Source organism: Felis catus, chromosome B2 (genome assembly GCF_018350175.1).
Source record: "Felis catus isolate Fca126 chromosome B2, F.catus_Fca126_mat1.0, whole genome shotgun sequence".
In the NCBI taxonomy this organism is placed as follows: Eukaryota; Metazoa; Chordata; class Mammalia; order Carnivora; family Felidae; genus Felis; species Felis catus.
Genome location: NC_058372.1, coordinates 130,381,246 through 130,404,808, shown reverse-complemented (window position 1 = coordinate 130,404,808; position 23,563 = coordinate 130,381,246). Strand labels below are relative to the sequence as shown.

The 23,563-nt window shown below is 38.3% G+C and overlaps 1 non-coding gene across 1 annotated transcript; it reads left to right on the top strand.

The window, feature by feature from the left end:
- The first annotated feature begins 4,771 nt into the window (after positions 1 to 4,771).
- LOC111560744 lies at positions 4,772 to 4,878 on the top strand. The gene has a single exon (XR_002742719.1). It is a non-coding gene; the product is annotated as a U6 spliceosomal RNA (small nuclear RNA).
- Positions 4,879 to 23,563: the final 18,685 nt, after the last annotated feature.

Here is a 23,563-nt window from a genome sequence, read left to right as displayed (position 1 = left end):
ATGAGGGCATATAAAAGTCTTAAATTACATTTAAAATACAGCATCATGGGGTGCCTGGGTGGCTCAGTCAGTTAAATGCCTGACTCTTGGTTTCTGCTCAGGTCATGATCTCACAGTTCATGAGTTTGAGCCCCATGTCAGACTCTGTATTGGCAGCATGGAGCCTGCTTGGAATTCTCTCTCCCTCTCCCTCTCTCTCTGCCACTCCCCCACTCATGCGGTCTCTGTCTCTCTCAAAATAAATAAATAAACTTAATACAATATAAAATAAAATAAAATAAAATAAAATAAAACAAAACAAAACAAAACAAAACAAAACAAAACAAAACACAGTACCACATGGAATTTATGTGATGCTGTTGCTAAGAGTAGATCCTAAGAAAGGACCATGGAACAAGGAGTCATGCAGATGAGATAATGAACATGCTAGAATATAGTAGTTATATGACAAAGAATCCTGGTTAAAAACTTTTCTTCTTTTCTTTCTTTATTTTTTTAAGTAGACTTCACACCCAGTGTGGAGCCCAGTGCAGGGCTTGCACTCATAACCCTGAGATCAAGACCTGAACTGAGATCAAGAGTCAGATGCTGAACTGACTGAGCCACCCAGGTGCTCCTTTTCTTCTTTTTAAATAAGCAAAACTGTCTACTTGTTTTAAAGTGTTTTTGCATCCTAAAGCCTCCATCAACTCCCTGAAGATTGATCACAGTCTCCTGTTCAGCCTTTAGAGCAGCCTCAGAAATGTGATGCCTCTTTATCAGTTCCTCTGAGTCTGCTATTTACCTAAAATTGCCCTTTTGTGTTCCACATTCCCTCATTGTGTCATTTCCTCATGACCCTTGCTTCATTTATTCCTCGTTAAATGTTTAATGTTCGTTCTTCCACATTTTTTCTTTAATATGTCTGTGTTCAGCACAAGTGTACCTACCATCTGTCCCCATACATCACTTTATAATATGAAATGGTTAAACTTCTAACTTCTTAACATAGTAGTTACTTATAACTAGATATTTTACTGGGGTTTAACTACATTTTAGGAAATTTGTTGGTTGGTTTGTGTTGACATGCAATAGATTATAATCATTCTTTTAAAATAATGAGCAATAGGATTTGGTTAGCATTTGCATGCAAAATGTCTGATTTCTCAGGAATAAATTCTTGTAATTATCATTTCATCATGTTAGATGGGACAAAACCATTTTTAAGCCTTTTTGAAGTTCTCACTGCACTCAAAGACAGGGCTAAGCGATATGGAGAAGTCCAAGTGATTATTATGTGGTTCCCCCACTCTCAAACAACCCCAGAATAGTAGGGGAAATAAACATTCATTCAGCAAACCACAATACAGGTCTAATAACACAGGTGGTAAGGGATAAAATTGGAGCAGAAACAAAGCTTTTTATGACCAGAGGGGTGCAATAATTCTTTTTGGAACCGAAGATAGGGGTTTGATGATGAAGCCTAAAATTGCCAAGTTAAAAAAGAAAGTTTGCAAGCATTAGCAAATGTGTTTGTGCGTGTTAATCACAGAATCAGAGCTTTAAAGAGAACTACAAATATGTCAAATTCTCACCCCAGTGGTAGTGACGATGAGGTGCAATTTTGCATTGTTGGTGAAAAGCAAAGCCTGTTAGGAAGACAAATAGGGTGAGTAAGAATGTGAATGAGACATCTACTTCCTAAGCAAATAAAGTGCTTGGATTATTTTTAAATTATACATTAGTCATATGATCTGGATCAAGAACCTAACTTCTGTTGGCTTCATTTTCCTCATCTGCAAACTGGGACTTGAATTAAATGATTTCTCAATGTCTCATAAGGTCAAAAATGCTATGATAATATTATTTGCATACAATTCAGCAAATTTTTTTTGAGCGTCTGCCACGTATACAATGCTATGTGCCCTGGAAAATGAAAACTAACATAATGCACAGCCTCTGACCTCAATAAACTTATAATCTTTATGGAGAAGTCCATCAGTGTCAGGCTGTACGTGCCTAAGTGCCAAAATGCAGGGTCCAAATAATAAGTAATTTGGGAATTGAGAGAACAGAGGGTCTAGGAGCCAAAGAAATATCCTGGAAACAAAAATCTTAAAATACGCCTCAAAGGATGCTCAGGTAGGAAATAAGAGGGAAAAGGCACCCAACCCCTCCATCCACCTCCTACTCCTGACCCAAAGCAGCCCCAAAGGGAGTGTACAGGAATCATTACAGCTCCAGATCATTGTTTGAAAAATACTACCCTATCAGTTCAGCAGTTCACCACTAAATGTAAATATCTATGCATTACAGAGGTTAGTAAGGACTGGCTTCTGGAATACATTAACTCACATTTTGTTATTTCTGTGGGTGTTGTTCTTAGTTTTATGTGGTCATCAATTCAAAATTTGAAAATAAATCTACAGTCAGAGCAGTAGCAGTAATGGTAAAAAACCTTAATACCTTATTCTCAATAAGGTATTAATGACAATAGTGTCTGTCCAATGATTCATATACCTTCCTTCCTCAGTGCTCATGGTTGCAATTAGCTCATTGTCACAGGCATTGTCACTGGGCATAGTATTCTATGAAGTGTAATGGTCTTCTGATTATCATATTGTGGTGTCTGAATAATGTGCTCCACCATTTCATGGACTATCCTTTGTGAGAATATGTTACTATCACTTTGATTAGATTTCTTAGGAAACAAGAATGAAGTTTTAATATCAGAAATGTTTTTAGTTCAACACAGTGACTCATTCATAAACAATAATCATACATGTTCATTGTAAATGGTAAGTTGAGAAAACTGGGAAAAATATATAATTACCTACAAAAAAATATTTTTTTATAAATGTGCATTTTAAAACATTCACCAAAAATGAAACCAAATTATGCAAAGGTTCTGTAGGCTTTATTCACAGTGACATAGATCATCTATTTTATAACACACATACCCAATGCTGTATTTCTTTTACTCACTGCCCACATGGTCGGACCCTTTGTCCCCACTCCCCATGTGTTCTGTGAGCTTTTGACTGATTACTTCCTATCAGTTCTGTCTTTTCCTCTAACTTTGTAAATCGCCATCATTATAAACACCTCTGGAGATCGTAAAATAAGGTAGGTTTTTTTATCAATTGAAAAGGGGCTTGGGAGCACTCACTAGTTCATATAAATATACTACTAGGTACTGTGTAGATCTAGTGGAGCTGATCAAATTCTACCCTGAGGAAATCACCATGAGGACAGGTCTGGCTAGTGGCTGGATCACAGTAAATACTATGACAGAGTCCATTCAAGCTCTAAATGTATTTCAAGACTCGATCCTAATTTTCAATTTCTGAACCACAAATCCACCTTAGAAAAGTTAAGTGGAAACTGAAGACCAATATTTCAAAGGCAGAGATATTTAAAACCCCCCATACATCAAGTCTTTAACCTAATCCTTGGTCATCATATCTAAGGAATCTGTGTCTCATAATTTCCAATTTTATAGAAAGCACCAAAACCCCTTTCTCTGGATAAAAGGGAAAATCTTGAGGATTATAAAGAAACTTGGGAACATGGTGCCATTTATCTGAATTGTAGAAGCATTGTCAATTAACGTATGGCTTTACTGAGATGTAAGGTGGAGGGATGCCTAAAAAAAATGAGAATCATGTACTTTTATACATTAAAAAGGCCAGGTTTTTTATTTCATAAAAAGTGTGACAAACATTTGTTAAATGGAGGAATACACATTTCTTACATAAACTAGACTTGGTAGACTATTGAAAGAAAAAAATAATTCTCGTGGTCATCATAATGTTTGTGTCAAAAACTTCAGGAGCAAATGAGACCACAGATCTGTTATTGGGCAGAGGTAGAACAAGAGTTAAAGAAACTTCCATCACCTCAACCCCGTATTCCCTCATATAAGAAGACTCCCTTCAGGTATAAGACAGGACTTGTTAGAGCAGGTGAAGCTCCCTGACATCCAGCCAAGATACCCCAGGAATGGACTAAAAAGGCACATAGGACTGAGCAAGGTCTTGGATCAGTTCTGTGTGTCCAGAGGGAGAATGTGGAGACACTGAGTAGCAGACAGTTAAAGAGAGTTGTATGGGGAGGGTTAGAATATAATAAGAATTGTCAACAAGGAACCTCACATTATGGAAGGAAGGAACATTTAACTGAGCCACTTTCTGAAGGAAGACTTACTAAGGGAGCCCTCAGTTATACCAGAACTTACTTCCAAATACTCTCTGGTCTGGTTCCAGACACTTATGAAAGAAAGAGTGAAAGAGCAGTTAAAAGTCCCTTTGAAGACTAGTGTGTATTCAGTTGAGGAAAATGGGCAAGGAGGTAACTCTCTGCTTCACCGACATCTGGAGGACATTGGCCAACTCCAAGAAGTGTGACAATCTATATTCATCTACATAGTCCGGAGGAGTTTCTGTCTGACTCTTCAACCCTAGGAACCATCCATCAGGCTCAAGAGCCCTCATGTAGAGCACAAATTTCAGTCTATTTGGGAGTATTTAAGCAAATCTTAAAACAATCATGTCTTAAGATGTTTTGGAATAAATTCACATGTGATAGAAGTTTGAACTGGATAACTGCTTTGTTTGAGCAGTTATTATAGGATAACTGTCCTATAATTTTATTGGATAAATTCAGAGTTCTTTTCAGGAGCTCTCTCATTTTGTGTAGGCATGAAGAAGGAGAAATGATGGGAGGATAGGGCCGAGGGAGGAGGGCACAGACCACATCTGAGTACTTTAGCCTTAAAAATCCCAATGTTCCAGTGCTTACTTCGGCAGCACATATACTAAAATTGGAATGATACAGGGAAGATTAGCATGGCCTCTGCACAAGGATGACACACACATTCGTGAAGGCTTTCATGTTTTTGTTCATATTTATTTTTTTAAAAACCCTCAAAAAAGTCCCAATGTTCCAAAGTCTATAAAAAAAATAAGCTTTTGCCCTTCTCTAGGTAAGATGGTACTCTTACCTAGAAGGATAAAAAGACAGCCAGGAAAGTTCCACTGAGACTTTATTTCCTATCAAATGTAAAACCAATTAATACCCAAAATTAACTTCCACTGCTTCCCTCTGCCTGAAGATTGGATTCTTTAACTGTCAAACCATCTTGAGCCCACCCATATAGGGAATTTTCCAATGAACTTCTTGACACCAGGGATAGTAACACTGCCAGAAACATTTTCTAAGGCCAACACATCCTTTCCAAACTGGCTTGCATGGCTTGGAGGGAGTGGTGATATGTTTTTTCTTCCCCCCATGCCTCCCTTGTCTAAGGTCCTGGACATTGATGAGTCAGTTAAAAAAAAAAAAAAAAGGAAAAGGTCTTATTCATCTAGTTCCATAAAAGAGGACACTTCAAAACAAATGAAACAAGAATATCAGAAGAAAGACTAGAAACAAGAAAAAAAATAATAAATCAAAAAGGGGGAACATCACAAAAAGAGGAAAAAAAGAAAAGAAAAAGGAAAAGCATTCTTCCACTGCTAATACTTCTGAGATCTTGAAAAAGTAATGGAACCTTAGGCTTAAGCCATTAAATTTTAAATTTTGGTTTTGAATATTATTTGACTTTCCTTGCAATTTTCTGTATAATTATGCTTTGCGGAACACCTTCATGGCTCAGTGGGTTAAGTGTCCGACTCTTGGTTTCAGCTTTGGTCATGATTTCACAGTTGTAAGATGGAGCCCCCATGTTGGGCTCTGCACTGACAGCTCAGAGTCTTCTTGGGATTCTCTCTCCCTCTCTCTCTGTTGTCCCCACTCACGCTTTCTTTCTCTCTCAAAATAAATAAATATTTTTAAAAAGTATGCTTTTCAATAAATCATAGCCTTTTACATATAGAATGAATGAATGAATGAATGTGTAGAATGCCACGTCTGGGTGCTGGTAAGTTTCAAAATAATAAAAACAATAAAGAATGGAATTTGTCTAAAAGGTAAATAGCACTGTCAGCCAGCTTCCTAGGGGTCACTATGGTCCAGCATTAATGAATTAAACACAAGTTTTTACACTGAAGTCTCCATGCAATTTTCCTATGCTACCTCCCTTTAGTGTCATGGTTAAGAATTTGATAGAATCCTCAACCTATCTAGAGAAAAAAAAGAACAAATGCACAAGTAACCAATACTTCAGAGGGTTTCTGGGCTCCCTGAAGCCTATACATTTATTCCCTAAGGTTCATGGACATTTAGTTACTAACACCTATGCAACCATATTGCTTCTGGAGATGCTTACACCTTTAAGGTTTCTGCAACTGGTGACATGAATAATTATTAGCTCTGACTCATTCAAAAAGCCTCAGTCACTTACCTTCATACAAATGTGTCTGTGAGATGAGGAGATGACATTCTCCTAGGGAATGGAGAGAAATCACCCTTAACACCACTAACCAGACTTTAAGTATTACATATAGTATCACAATAGATTGAGTGACAGAACTGCAAAAGGATGCATGTCACAGATACTAGAGAATATATTCCGATAAAGTCTATTTCCAAATTATGGACAGAGAGTTTCCATATACTTGACATCATTGGAATTCTCAAGAATTACAAATATTTGTCATATTTTACACACTGTAAATCTGTGTCATTACATAGCCAAGATAAAGTCTTAAAGTTTTTTACTTTACCACCACATCTCATCTTATAGTAAAAACATGCTTCTCCGCCCCCATGACAGGGTTTTAACTATAATTATGTATTATATTGACACTAAGCAATACCCTAAGACACCAAGAGCAAGTGTACACACCATCGATAGGAAAAGCAAGAATAGGTAGTTAAGACCAGAAAAAAACATCAAGACAGAGAAACATGGAATTCTAGCCCTTTGGACCCTAGAAAACTACAGAAAGTAAGACATGAAGCAAGATTTAATATCTAGACTTACATAAACTAAAAGAAACGTCTAAAAAGAGAGAGCATGGATTTATTCCAAAGCCAGGAAGCTATGGTATATATAAGGAAAACACTAGCTAAATCCCCCAAACAAACTCAAAATCATTATAAAACACTTGGAAGAATTTTTTGGAAGAATCAATTTAACTTGTACTTTAAGGTGAAGTTTAGAATTGAAGAAAAGCTGACAACCAAAATTGTTTCTGCATGTTGGTATCAGATTCCATATCTCTCTAATGAAGAAAACCATCTGGCTTTCTTTACTTATGTATGCAGTCTTTTCTGATGTGGCACGATTTACTTCTGCTTAACTTTATAATATTCTTTTCTCCCTTTACAGCTTTCTTTTCAAGAATGCCTTAGAGAACAACATTCTCTAGAATATTGCTGAATTGCATGACTTCTGAGATTCTCAGGGAAACATTTTGTTGTTCTTGCTTTGAGAAGATCTTTGAGGAGAACTATTAGCATAGTACATTAAAAACAAGAAATATTTATTGACCCAAGTGAGTAGGAAGCCAGTCTGGATTTTTCCTAATGTTTTATATGAGCATCTATGGCTCTAACATCTGGGCTTGTGGAGCTTGCAAGTCAGCTGTCAGAACAAAACATGTGAGATTTTGGGCAATAGCTGATCATTGTCAAGTAAGTGGTACATATAAGTGTGCAGAGAAAGCAGGAGATCACATAGAGTTAAGTGCTCATGAAAAGTTTCAAGGACCATGTAGAAATTTGCTGCTTTATGCATGGATATCTGAATAAGATGGAGCTAGATGAAATATGCTGGTTATGATAATGACAAAGACCTTCAACCTTGTTTCTTACTCATCTCCCTAGCCAAACCAACTCATACTCTTGGTGGCAGTTCTATGCATCCACCCAGAGACCCAAATTCTAATCCAATTTTGGGAATTGAGAAATAAAATTTAGATTAAAAGCAATCTTACATTTCCTCACTCACTTGGTATAATAAGTATAATACGAGGAAAAATAAAAAGGCAGTGGGAAAATTTGTGAAGTATATATTTATTTAATTGTAATCCATTAGCCATTTTCTCCTTCTCAGGTGATGCTAACTAACTCTGGTGATACAAGATTGTGGTGACTTAGGATTTTTGCTTACAAGTTCAATAAATTTGTGACTCATTAGCATGCTCTCTTACTACTAGTGTACTAATACTTTGAGACTCAATGAAAACATAATGGTTTCACCACTTGCTTTATGATAATGATGTAGCGTTTTAATGCCAGTTTTTCTCACACAACTGTAGACTATCTAATAAAGGAGTAAATAAATAGACATGGCTTTGGATAGAGGAGTTTTCAGAAAACCCAACAATATCCATGAAGACTTAAAGAAGATGGGGAAATAAATACACATTTTCTGTGCTCTGCTACTGCCTTTTAGAGTTTAATTTCAGTCTGGTGATTTTTGGTTTTGACCCAGATTGAAAATAGCTAATCTACTGATTTGGAGAAAATGGATTCAGGCGACTCAGCAAGTCAGAAAGATATATGTAGTTTCCATGTACTGGCTGTATATTCTGGTTAATTTCTAATAGGAAAGTGTTCAGAAAACAAACTTAGTTAAAAGACCATGTGACTATGTAATTAAAATGTTTGGTCCAGAGAGGTGTTTTACCAATCATCAAGTAAAATCTACCATGTTTCAAAGGAATGCATGGATAAACTAGAAGCAAGAGTGCAAAGCAAAACTCTAACTCGTGCTTCCTGCTCCACTTCTTTCCTGGCTTCCCATGTTCTACCATCTGAGCAGTGTCAACCTCAGCTAACTCTATAAACTATAAACTGCCTGCAGCTGAGGCAACAAGTTTCCAGTTTCCTGGAATCCATAGGCACTGAACTCTACAATCTCCATTCTTAAAACCTGAGGCAGAGTAGTTCTTTTCTCCAAACCACATCAGTCTGGGAAAAGAAAACCAAATAACCCCAGTGGCTGACATCCCATGTCAATGGGGTTCACAGGATACTATTTTCAGGCGGTTAGGGTTTAGGGCAACTCCAGGGTAGGGGTGGGGTGGTGGGAACTTCCAACAAGTTCCCAGGTGATGGTATCACTGGTGGAGGTAGTCCTCACTGTGAAAACCACTGGTCTGTCAATAAACGCTCTTCTTTCCATCATGGCTGCCTGCCTGGCCATTTCTAGGCATCCTGAATTCAAGCACAACACTACTGCACCCTGTCCACAAGAACAGACTTTTGCACGGTGGCACATCTAAAACATATTTATTTTGATAATGGTACAATATTATTCCTCAAATATCACTAATATTTTTCTCTATGATGCTTAAGTTTTGAAATTAGAAGTGGCAAACTCATCAGATTCTAATTATAAGCTTATCCTTACTAAATAATGCTAGTATGATTTTACTCTTGTTCTCTCTGCCCCTCACCCCCAAACTTGCCTTTCTGTAAAGTGTCTCAGTGGGAAGAATGAAGTAGCTTTTCCATTCTCATGAACTTCTCCTTGATCCAAAGACATCTGAATGAAAGAAAAACAAAGTGAGTGGTAATTCTGTCCTACCTCTACTTCACCTGTAGGCCAACAGTTCATATGGAATTGGAGTATTCTTAATAGGATGTTGTCTCACTAAGACAAATTTCAATTCATTCCCATTCTGTGCATCTAAAACATTTGCTCAGATTCTGAATCTTTATATTAATTCAAAAAACTTATATAAAAGCTGCTTGGAAAGCTTAAGGTACTATATAATTGTTCTATGAAGATTCTTGGTTGCAAAGAGAGTAACCGCCTCAAGGTAACTCAGAGCAGTTTGTTTGTTTGTACATATTTGAAGATTCAGGAGAAGTAGGTCTCTGATTCAGAGGAATGTCAGGAAGGTACACTGGGCTTTAATGAACTAGAGCTGGGAAGTAGAAAGTAGGCAGGTCAGGGACTCTCTTCAATTCTCTCTCTCTCTCTCTCTCTCTCTCTCTCTCTCTCTGTCTCCATAAATGATGCATTTCTCCCTCCATTTATCCTCTAACCTTGCCCCCTACTCCAACCAAACACACACTCTACACAACCCACCCCCTTGGCTCCACATAGCTTAATTGTCCCAGTTTTTCAAAATTCAAACTTTACAGGAGAAAAGAAATATGGCTCCAGTAATTTCAGCCGTCCACCCCCAGTCTAGATTTTCTTTCCCAGCTGTGTGGATTGCCACTCCTAGCAAAAATGTTAGGGTAGGCCAGTGTTGCACAGACAGTGGGAGCAACACCAATGGAGGACAGAAAGCTGATTGTTCAGAGGAGAGAAATCAAACTTCATTCAAGGCTACCAGCAGCCTGCCAGCTCATGGTAACAGTCCAGAGTTGATCCAAGTCGGGGCAAGATCCAGGGCCATATGCCCCCACACTGACAGTCACTGAATACAGGCTGCACCCAGAAAGAGGGGTGACCTTGGGTAAGTCAGTTTCCTTTGGCTGAAACAACTCTCAAACAGGGCTGACAGCTGGTGGCATCTCTCAGCAGCCTTCGCGGCAGCTGGACGCTAACTCCTTCATTCCTGGAAGGCAGTGGGGTAGCACATCACATACTCCACCAAAGCCTGCTCTTGGCACCATTTGAATTTACTTCTTCCTATAGGTTCTGGGGACAGCTCCTTCAGGATTTCTGCAGAACTTCCTCTCTTCCCCCAGGAAGCTGTCTTCCTGGAGCTCTCTCCCAGGAGCTTGGAAGAGGAAGGCTAGTGAGGAGAACCGAGCCTCCTCTGCTAGAGTTGGTCTCAATGCCACAACAGATGCACTTTGTCTCCCTTCTCTACTACCCAGTCTAGATTCCTCTCAGCCTCAACCAGCACTCTGTCTGGTCTCCATAATTTTCATGATGATGTCACTTAGATCCTTATCCCTGAGATCTTACCACTATGCCCTTCTCTGATTGTAATTACTGCACTTCTCTATCTACAGTCAATGTAGGGCAAAGAATTACCAAGAAGTACCCAAGTGAATCATTCAGATCAAAGATGTATTCCTTCATATTACCATGTGTAACAGCAGTGCCACTTCCTCCTCCTGATCAACATCATTATTTCTACCAAAATTGAAATCCATCTTTTTGTCTGCCGTTCTCTGACACAAGGAGCGCCAAATGCTGAGATGACAGCTTTAGCTTAATGTTTCAAGGGGACTTTTGGCTGTGTCCTTTGATGGAAATGCTTCCCTTTTGAGAACAAGAATCTCTAAGTGGGCAGGATAGGAAGCACACATTTCCCAAATGGATCAATGGGAGTGATGGCTAATGGGGTCATTCCTGTTTCCTCCACACTTGGTTCCTAAACTATGTATTTTGCCAGTAGGAATATAACACCATTAAAAGATCTTTGATTCAAGGTATGTTGTCCTAGAGGGTGAAGCCCCTACTGGTAAAGTATTATTTTTGAGCTATGTCTTCAGCTGAGCCTTCAACAGGCTGCCTCTCTATTCTCTCAGGCTGGCAACTCCTGGGTAACATAGCATGCATTATAAGCAGCAAATTCTATGCTCATGGGCCCCCTCCTTTGCTATAAAGTGTGTCTGTTGGTATGATACAGAACAATCCTTGCTTGGGAATCAGACATTCTATAGGCTCCCAATAGTTGTGCTGGCCAAAACCGTGCAGGAAAAACACTCCTATCTGGAATATGTGTCTATTCCTATAAAAATGAATCAGCTCTTCCATGATAGAAGGGCTCAAATGTAGTCAGATCGCCACCAAGTAGATATTTGTTTTCCCAATGGATGGTACTGTATTTGTAGCTTAGCTTTGGTCTCTGCTACCTGCAGTTGTCACTTCTTAAAGTGGTGTTGGGCCCATGTATAACTTGCATCCCTGCAATCGGTGCTACTCATTTCATGCATCCATGTGTAGCACTGGAATGAACAAGAACAGAAGCTGGCTGATTTCAACAATTGTTTGGTTGTTCAGTGCCTCTTCCATGGTAGATACTCCATGGTGGGACTAATATGCAATACAAAGATCTTCACACTTTGTGTTCACACCATGTATTCATTCATGTGCTTGCACTCCAGAGTTCCTTGTTCCCAGTCTTCTAATATTTCTCCTTCCAGGACCCAGACAAGACAACCAAGCCATTCACAACTGCTCTTATGTTTGTATATGTTTCATACATTAAACCACAAAGTAGGAGACCAGATGTACTGCCTGAAACTCTACCCATTGAGAGTATCACCACCCTCTTTCAAAAACATGTCTGAATAGTATGTTCTATACTGTTTGGTGCTATAGACAACCACTGTCTATTTTCAGCTGAATCTCCTTTAAACTATACAGAGGGCTTTTTCGAATGAGAGCTGCTGGGTAAATATAGGTAGAGAAAGTGGGTATCTGTCCTACATGTTCATCCATATTGCTTGTGCCCTTGGTCCTGTTTAGGTTTGATCCAGGTGAACATCTTCCATTCTCTATCATCTAGGTTAGTTGTTAGATGTGCTCTACCTTATGATATAGTGGGTCTGATGAAATTCAGCTTATAACAGACAGTTCTGTCCAAATGAACATTTGGTGCCCCATGGAAAGATATTCTGTCTCTACCAGGGCCTAGTGATATACAAGGAGCTGTTTTTCAAAAGATGTATAATTCTCTGCTTTGAACGACAGTTTCTTGCCCCCAAATCCTGTGGACATTTGAGACTTAGCATAAACTCCACATGGTATATTTCTCTACCACTGATATCTAATACCACAGATCCTGCCAGGTCATACAGCTCAAGTGGCAGAGCACTCACACTTCAGCCTGAATCTGTTGCAGGACTCTTTCTTGCCCTGGGCCTAATTCAAAGTTGGCAGCCTTTTGCGTCACCCCATATATAGGTCAGAACTGTGTTCTTAGATGTGGAAAATGCTGTATTTACAACTTGAAAAGATCTACAAAGGTTTTCTTCTTTATGGTAGAAATTCAAAAGTAAATAATTTGTTATTTACTTCGGGAAGTGTATGATGTGTAGGATGCAAAGAGTCCCTGAGTGTTTATTGGTTTTATTCTCCGTTCTCTAGAGTACATGAGTCCTTACCAAGTTCTCCAAACTGCTAGCCATTTCTTGCTATTTATTCTGTTTAGTATGATATAAAAATACTTTGGGCCAGCATAATGATAAGATGTTCATCTAGTCTATATTATGACAGCTGAAGGAAGAGTCGACAGAACAGTGGAACAAAATGGTAAATACTACTGTCCAGTCAAATGAATACAAACTGTTTCTGTTCCCCTTTTTGGATAGAAATGAAAAATAATGCATCTGTCTGATCAATGGCCAAATACAATGTACTTGAAGTGAGGTTAATCCATTCTGGCAAAGATGCCACTTCAAGCACAGTGGCGGCAACTGATCTATTACTTGGTTGAGTTTGCAGTGATCCATTGTCCTCCTGTAGGACTCATCTGGTATTTGCAAGGTCCAGAATTGTAAAGTAAATGGAAATACTGTGAGATTAACACAACTCAATTCTTTAGGGTTTTAAGAATGGCACTAATTTCTGCCATATGCCTCAAGATATGGGGTTTTTGTTCATACTTACTATTTTAATAATAAGATGTGAAAGATCAGGGAAAGTTTTAGGAGCTTTCACTTGGCTATGGCTAGCTACCACAATAGTTTTTACCTCATAGGCCAAGAATCCAAAATGGTCCTTGAGCTGGGAGTGGCTTGGGTATGGTAGGGAGCCATGCCAATTACCAAGTGCATCGATTCCAGTTATACATTTTGGCACCAAGGAAATGAACAACAGGTTGTTTCAAGGACCCATGGGAACCACCAGTTTAAACTAGACCAGATCCCCATAAAGTGCCCACTCTAACAGAGAAGGAGGTGTGATTATGCTTCTAGGGTCCAGGAATCAATGCAGATCTTTGTCCAGCAGGCCTCAAAATGTTTAGGCACCCCCTTTCCTCCATACACAGTTCCTTCACAGATGGGCATTACGTGCCTTTGGGAGCATCCTGGGAAAATTATTACTAGGTACATTTGGCCAGTATTGCACACCATGTCCTAGAGAACTAGCCTTTCTTTCAGTCGATGAGTTCTGGATCTAAACACTATCTCCAGTCCAGAAACCAGGTAAGAAATTGTGACATTTGATTGAATTAGCTACTGACAGTCTTCTGATCATCCAACCTGATTTCCTTTGCACCTACGGCAAAGAACACTTGTTGACTGTCCATCTATTTTTACTCCTAGGTATGCTATTTTCTCTAAACTATCTTTATAACTCTCTGCAAGTTAGGTTCCCTTGGTCATCAACCTCACTACTAGTTATGATAACAGAGTCCACCTGACTTAAGATGGTTAAGTGTTGCTAACTGGCTTCAATTCATTTTATCTATCTATCTATCTATCTATCTATCTTCATTTTATTTAGTTGTTTATTTGTTTATTATTTATTTATTTATTTATTTATTTATTTATTTATTTTTAGGATTCTATGATTGCCAGTGATATTATGGAGCCTAGATTTGCCTGTTGTCAGCCTTGGCCTTCTCAGTAATGCTGCCTCTAATTCTCATCAGCATTCTTTATTGCTATGGCAAGTGGCATATCACTCAGGCCCTCCTGTGAAATACAGTCATCTAGTAGAATTTCCAGAATTACATTGTATATCCTAACAACTCCACTTTTGTGAACTTTTAATTCCATTTTTCACTGTTGGCCAAGACAATTCTGGCATTTCTACCTCATTTGGTAGCTTTTTCCATGTTTCTAGCAGCCATCTTGGCAGAACATTCATAGCATGTCCATGGTGCTTGCAGGGTGCTAAATTATGTATCCTGGAAGAGTGTTCTCATTAATAAATTCTCCTAATCCAAATTTATGTTCTACCACCTCTTGGTCTATTACCTTTACTATACAGTCCTACGTGTACTCCTTCGGCTGCTGCTAGTATATATTGTCATATCCTACAGTTCCTTCAGGGGATGTAGTCCCTTTCCATCCCTAGAAGGTCTTGTATGCGCCCAGCTTTGACTTTAGTTATTGGCTTAGTGATTGAGAGGGGCAGATTCTGAGGGGCATATGTTGTCCGGCAAGAGAGAGGCCTCTGAATGCTCTTCAAACAGAGGGGGAGTGCTACCTTCTCTCTTCTGTAGGCTCAGAGAAACCTGGAAATGCAGTTTGGAAGTCACATCCACCTCAGATGTTTCCATTCTATATTCTGAGTCTCATTCTCTTCCATCCAGGGCTCTTACCTTTGTATGGCAGACCAGCCTTCATTTGGAGTTTACCCTTTTTGAATCTCAGTCCCTCTTTGACTAAGTCCTGGAATCAGCCTTCTTCCTCTGCCTTTCCACTGAAGGAAATGAGAGCCTCTTTACACACTACCAAGGAGCCCCCTGGTTGTCACACTTGGCTTTTATTGCCAATTAATCACTCTCAGATTTCCATTATCATTTTTCAGAGTGTAATCTTATCAATACCTACCCCATTGTACTGTCCTTACAGTTACTATTTCTCAAATGCCTGATACATGGCACCAACTAATGGTACAATTCCCTTTCATAGGTATATCATTCCAGTTCACTGCCAGTGAATGTTTAAATAATTGCACTGTTAGTGCCAAGGTCTATCTTTATTCCACATACCAACAGTTCCACATTCCAACTGGATGGTAGGTGATCTGGCTTCAAACTTCCATCTTGGCATCTGCCATCTTTGATCTTGCACCCAAATTTGCACTTTGATACCTCTGGAAAGTAGATTTTGACATGAAGGTTAGAATGCAGGATGTTTATTACAGAAGGGTGTTGGTTTCAACATCTGTGCAAGGGAAGAGAAGGAAATAGGATTGACCCAATGAGAGGCTGAGCTCTGATGCACTCCCAATGAAAGCATTTAGCTCGCCTCAAGGGGAGATCTACAGTTTGGATGGCCCTTTAGAGTTGTTCCAGGTTGGGGCAACAGGATCAACTCTTTATACCACTGTATTAATTAGTCATTTGATATGAACAGTCCCTGGAAAAGAGGTATGATATTAAGCAAGATGTGATCTCAACTGAAAAAATTCCCAGGGAAGTGTGACAACTGAGGGTCATCTTCTGTCAGCCCTTCCAGAAGCTAGAAATAACTGCTATAGCCTGGGGAAGGATTCTGGGCAGAACCATAAAACATATGCACTACACACAAATTAAGTATTCTAAGAGTTGTTATGATTATTATTACTATTTTTAATAAAATAATATGACTTTGGGATACTCAGTCATGAAGTATTTTGAAAAATTATATTTTTCCTCCCAACATCTCTGGGGTTTTCATGTTGGTGATTATTATCTTTAATTTATAGATTTAAAAATTCTGCAGCTCAGAGAATTTAAACTAATTCCTTTATTAGCAAAACTATTACCTACTTCATTTTGATGTTTTCACAAATATCAAACATTTGACATTAGTATAATTATAAAATGATAAAAAAAATTACATGATCTGAAGTCAAGGGTGCTTTCCACTCTCCCACTGAGGGTTTTTATATGATAAATAAGAACAGATTCAATATAAGAGTATAACATCAAATTTCCCCTCTATGACATGTGAGTGAATTTTTTAAGCTTTTTGTTACAGCTCTGATTTTTACACCAAGGAATAATTATAAGAATTGACACTCAAGAAACAGGTCAATCAGTGAATAAGAAAAGGGATTATTTTTAAACTAAGAGTTCTTGACAGTTCTTGTGGGTTGGAGGGAGGCATCTCTTCAAACTCTGAAATAAAATAAATATCTTCTCTGAGAGTTAAAATAAAATCAATGCTTAAAGGATTAGAAAAGAATTAAGCAAATTCATCTGTTAAAGAAAGGCTTGTACTTAGGCCCACAAATTTTCACTATAATCAGACTGAAAATACAATTGTATCTAAAGAAAAATAGTATGCCATATTAAAGAAGTTTAGTTAACCATGGAAGAAGAGAGCAAGCAGCTTCAGTAGCAACAATGGCATTATCAAGCCAACTTTGTCCCTAATAGAGTGTGTCCAGCCCAAGAACTGACTACCCAGGCCCAGCCGAATGCATCCTCAAAAGATGAAGATAGATGCATTAGGCCATCTTCTCTTGAAATCATCAAACATCTTTACAAAAATAAACCCTATGCTAATGTTGGTGATGATGGGTTAAAATTCTACTACTAGTAATATTCTACTAGTAAAATTCTACTAACTGAGCTATTTGTGCTTCCCCTGACTCCCTTCCCCAAATTATCAAGACAACATGCCTTTTTTTCCTGGCAGCCAAAATATTTGGTAAAACTCCCCAGCCACTGAAAATTTTAGACTCCCAGTTTTTACACTCAGTTTGTTCTTGGCACCTAGAGAGGAGGAGCAATAACTATCATGAGACCCATATGGCAAGAGAAAGCCATTTGCTTCGCATGGACTGATGGATGGGCTTATTCCAGAAAGCTTCAGTTTCCAGGAGGAATGACAAGCCAAAATCTGTCATTCTCTTTTGAGGTAGCCAGAATTGTTTTTCATAATGTCCAACCATCACAAGAATTCTATGGTAGGAAGATCATGTGTTCATCACTGGAGTAGACATAGGAAAAATCTGCAGAAAATCTCCCTCCAAAAGTTCTCCTTTCATTGCAGCCCCCTCAATGATTCTCTTAACTAGAATCATAACTACCATATCCTAACTGTACAGCTCTTCATCCAGCTCAGGCTCCAGTCACAGACAATGCTCTTTTATCAGCCAAGCCCCAGTAAGTCGTACCCTACACAAGCTATTTCAGCATCATGTTGCCATCGACATCTTAGAGGCTAGAGTGTATTTTACTGCTTTGTAGCTGTAGGCTAAGCAGTATCAGTGGCTGTGCGACAGAGGCAGCAGCTCCATTGGATGATTACTGGATGCCATACACAGTTTTTGGCTTTCTCAGCTACAACTTAACATAAGTCTCCTGAGGAATTCACCAGAATCCTCAGGCTACTCCAACATTCTTCACCAAAAGTGAAAAAGAGTGATACAATAAAATAAACCAATCAGAAAAGGAAATATTTATTACTTCCCTTTTGCTGCCTCCTCTACACCTTTTAGTTTATCATTTTATTGTTTTGTTCCTATAAATTGTACATTTAATATTGTCTCTTCCCATTAGGTCGTGAGCTCCTCAAGGAGCTATGGAAATAAAGACAAACAAATGAAAATAAGCAAAGGTTGTTCATTCAGAGCTTGCTATAACAAAAGAGTCAGCAACCATCACTTATATTTTCAACGTTTATTTATTTTTGGGACAGAGAGAGACAGAGCATGAACGGGGGAGGGGCAGAGAGAGAGGGAGACACAGAATTGGAAACAGGCTCCAGGCTCTGAGCCATCAGCCCAGAGCCTGACCATCACTTATATTTTGTAGAAACTCAAATGCAGGCAAAGAAAGTGGGAAAGCTTTATAATGCCAAAAATGTAAAGCTCTGATTAAAGGTTGTTGAAGCAGGAGGTGAGCTAACTAGAAGTGGTGCATCTTATGTCATTGGTTTCTGGAGCATATTTGGCTTTCTGTTTGGTCTTGAGCTGGAAACAGAGGGGAAAAAATAGGGAAAGTGGGAAGTCATTTACCATGTTTTGGCCATTCTAGACCAATTGTTGTAGAGATTGCAGGTCAAAATTCTATTATCATATGTGGACAGATCATTGTCATTTTTACACCAGCCTCTCAGTCTCCTGGTTTTATCATCATCTCTCTTGCAGAAAGTTGGCCAGTTCAGTACAGGGTACATGTCAAGATCTTCACTGAAGGGGATTGTTTCATTGTCTCCATACTCAATATTATCACAAAATCTTCTTGACCTTTTGTTGTTATATCATCATGACAATCATTGGAGTAGGTCGTGCAGAAACATGTAACACTAGATAAAATACAACAAACCTGTATCATAATAACTATCACAAAAACATGAATAACAAATAGTCCTTGAAAGATGATTCAGAACCAGGAACTCCACTTGCCTAAGCAAGGTCAAACAAATAAATCCTATATTCTAGTAAGATCAGCCTTAGAGAGTCAAGTAGATTTTTCCGTAACAATTTTCCTTAATCTTGTTATACCTTCCTTATATCCATTTCATTGATCCAAATACAATAAGAAGTATAAGCAATGTGACAGATGCCTCAAGAACTAGCCAACAAGAAACAGAAATACAAATGTGCATCACTACTCAAGCCAAACACTTGAAACTGATCTGTTTTCCATCTAAGATGGTGATAACTTATTTTTAAAAAATAGTTATATATTTATTTTGAGAGAGAGAGAGTGCACAAGCAAGCAGGGAAGGTGCAGAGAGAGGAAGACAGAGAGAATCCCAAGCAGGCTCCATGCTGTCAGTGCAGAACCCGATGTGGGGGTCAAAATCACGAACTGTGAGATCATGACCTAAGCCAAAACCAAGAGTCAGTGGCTTAACTGACTGAGCCACCCAGATCCCCCATTAATAACTTCTGATAAAGTAAGTTTCTTAGAGTCTTTTCTGTTTGTCTGATTTCCATCACTGTGAATACTGCTCTGTTTGCACAAACAGTAATTCTTCCAGATAGAGTGATTGATTATGGGTGCTCTCATTTAGGAACTCACGTCTGATTTATAAAATTATTAATGATATAAAATTTCATTTTTATAAAATTATTACAAAAAGACTTGTCTTCAGCCTTAATGACTTATATAATTAAGTTCTCTGTGTACAGAGAGTTCTCAGTTTACTATTCCTAAGGTAAATGAGGTGTTGGTGTGATACAAACAGGATTAGGGTCTTGGCTACAAAGAAAGTAGTATCCTGTAGGGACACGTGGAGATCCAAGGAAAAAGAAGTCATTTATGACACAAAGTTGGAACCAAGGCATTACATCAGCTGGGTTATATATTTGCATCTCTATTAGTCTTTTTCAGATGACAAGTATTTGGCCCACTGCCCTTCAAATGTTGCTGAATTAAAAGTTAGAATTACCTCGGATCTGATTAAGAGATTATAATAATTGGTTCTTTTTCTGGAAGAGAAGGACATTAGCAATGTCATGGGTTGATTTTTTTTCTTAAGGTCATCCATTCATGTAGGTGTAAGTGAAAATGTGGCCAGCTATAATTCCCCGTGGTCTTATTTGATGAGACAAGAATTGCCCAGAGGTTTTGATCATAGGACTCTGGTGATAGATGGCATAACTAGCAGTTAGTAAGATTGAGGGGAGTGGATAGCATTTGGAATAATTTAAGAATGGCATTAGAGTATGCTGTAACAACTATCATTAGTAAGGAATAAATAAAAGGACCACAGGTAATCAAAAACCAGTGACCTTTAGAAAATGAGAGAAATAGTGAATATATACAAACACATCAAAAACAAAGAAATAAGTAGACAGAAATTTTGGTCCAATGTCTTGGGCAGAAACTGTCCACTATCTGAGGTCATCTTCTTGTTCCAAATTTGTTGGGCTAGAGTCTTCTGAAGATAGGCTGTTGTAGAGAATCTCTGAGAATTCTTAGGTCAAGGTTCCCTATTCATGTCCTATGCTTATAATGTTTCCAATTGTGTGGAATTCTGAATCACCTCTTTAGTTGTAAAATGTGAGCCCAAATATTGACTCCCTGGAGTTGCACTGCTGTATTTGCTGTTAACACTTCCTGATAAAGTTACTTTCAAGAAGGTTCAAAAGCAGTTTTTCTTTGATGTGTCTTCCAATATATGAAACTTCCCGGTTGAATATCATAAAGAGGCTACCTAGGAAGATGTTGTTGGCAATAGAGAATATGTATAGCACATGAGTTCCTTGCAATACTTTGTCTTATCAGCGTGCAGCAAGGAGGAATTTAGTATTGAAGATGAAATCACTGAGTGCATGAGTCTTAACAGTTATCAATGTGTCGCTGAGGGAATGGATCATGTGAAGAACTAGTGAGAATACCTTTAGCCAAGGGTGTTCAAAGGTTTCTGAAGATTCTTCTAATTTTAATTTAAAGAAACCTTTGTTTTTTTTCAACCCTTCCAGAAGATTGAAGGTGATAAAGACAGTATAGCTTTTGAGAAAGGGGTAACATCTTACAGAGTTCTTTTATTTTGTTTCCCATATAGTGTGTTCCTCTGTCACTGACATAAAAGTTGACATGTAACAGGTTGAAAAAAAAATCAAGCAGCTTTTTAACAACTACTGCAGTTTTCCAGCAAGGACATGCTTCAACCCAACCTGAAAATAGATATGCAGCAACTAAAACATATTCAAATCCCATGGAGGTAGAAACTGGATAAAATGCTTTTGAGGGTATTCCAAAGGCCCTTGAGGCTTCTGGCCATGTCCTACCTTGATAATTTTTCCAGGATTATATTATTGACAGTTGGTACAGGACCCAAAAATAACCTCAGCAATTTTTTAAAACATTTCCCCACCAATGCTAATTTAGATAGTAACCAGTTTGTACTATGATGAATGGTGTCAGGCAATTTTAGGAGCACTAAAGATTATCTGAGTGAAGAATGCAACCAGATTTTTCTCATTTTTCTCTTACAAAATAGGGGTTAGATATTAGTCTTTTATAATGGTCTCTTTGAACTCCTCCATAGATTAATCTCTTCCGGGATTAGATAGGACCATAACCTTGGGTATGGCTGCTTGTTTGACATGATGATATGCTAGAGCATTTTCTTTTATCTTCCACATTATGTCTTTTTGCATAGGCTGCATCCCTTATAACAGCCACCTCTCAAGGAAGTAGGAGTGCATCTAAAATTTCCTCACCTTGTTTTTTTTGTTGTTGTTTTGTTTTTGATGGGGATTCTTGCCAAAGTGAGAGCATCTTTTTGTTTTCAAAGCATCCCAAAGTCACGTAGTACTCCCAAAGCATATCTTCTATCGGTACATATGTTTACTCTCTGGTCTTTCATTAGTTGACAAGATCTAGGAAGTGGTGTAAGCTCTTCATTTCAGCTGATTTTACCTATAGTAGAGAACTATATATACCCATGGTAGAAGAGTAGTTTAGGAGTAGTATAAAGGAAAACTTAAATAAGGGGTAGCATACTGTATTGTTTGATAATTTTCAGTTTCAATTTTGAGGTATGACCTATCAGTAATTAGGTCAGAGTTCTCAATGGGAGTTTCCATAAATCTATCAGGGGACAGGGAGGTAAGACAATCATGATTTTTCTGGTAGGAGTAAAAGAGTGATAGGATTCAGGGTGTTACAATGGAGAATAATAACGTGAAAGGGAGAGAGCAAAAGGTTGGCTGGCTGGAAAGTGTTGTGTGTTCTCAGCCAGCACTGGTGTCTGTACTGTACAAGGAACCATGAGGTCAAGCAGGGAGCCCAGCCGGCAGAGGCACTGACAAGATTGGCAGCAGAGCTCATGTCAAGAGTGAGGTTAGGATAAGCAATGGATTTTGGTGATTCCCATGAAGTTGAGTTACAACTCCAAAAGCTTGTCAAGATTGCTCATGCACAAATAGACAAAAGGGCTTTTTGTAGTTAATGATGCCTAAGTACAACTGTTGAAGAGCCCTCTTCAGGTTACAGAAGGCCCATTAATGTTTGAGCTCCCTGAAGAGAATCTCTTAAGGCAGACTTAGTCAATTGCTAAAGAGATGTTGCAATTTCAGTGAAATTTAGCACCCATTATCTACAATATCCAGCCAAATGTAGAAATTCTCTCCATCGTTATTTTTTGAAGCATCTAGGATAAGATTAGGTTGTCTTTAGTCTATAAAGAGAGTGCTTTTTCTCTCATTATATAGATTATACTTTAAATAATGAACTGCACTTTAGAAAAAATTGTAATTTGTCTTTTGAAATTTTATGTCCTTTTTCTGCTAAGGCTGAGAAAAAGTAAACTGAATCCTTTTTTTACAGGCTTCCTTGTTCCAGAGAACTAAGTAGGAGATCATCCACATATTTTATCAGAAGTGAATCACAAGGGAAACTTAAGTGTTGATTTGAGGAAAAACCATTGGGTATGACTGTCCAGGTATACTGTTATCCTCCTTAGGTAAAGGCAAAAAGGTACTGACAATTCTAGTGTAAAGGCACACTGAAAAATGCTTAGTAAAGCTCCAAACCAGTACAGCAAGTGGCCTCAGGTGGAATTGATGACAGGATAGTATTCACATTAGGTACGACCAGGAAGTAAAAGATAAACAATTTTGTTGATGGCCCTGAGGTCTGAAGAAATTGATATCCTCATCTATTTGTTTGTTTTTTTTATTGACAGGACAGGAAATATACAGCATGTATGCAGGCTAGTATGTAGTATAAGAAGAACTTTAGGTATAAGGCTTTCATCTACAAATTTGATTACTTCCTTTGCTTTTGGCTTCAAGACATATTGGGGAAATTTTGGTAATTGAGATCTACTGGGAATTTAGTAGGTTCTTCTTCTTTTATTTTTTATATATGTCAGCTGAAATTTTAGCTCACAGAGTCAGGTATTATATGAAAACCTTTTTATGGGCTATGTATCAAATATAATGGAGAAGGCAAAAAATATCCAGAAAAGACACGACTTGATTATGAATAGAGGCATCCTCCCAAACTTCAAGAAATAGTCCCTCTAGTGTGCGTTTAATATTACCATCTCATTTGCTAAGTAAGTCTCATCCCTATTAAGTTTGCCGGGGCGCTATCACAGGACAGGAAGGAATGTTTTTCAATCAAGGGCCCAAGGGTTACATTTAAAG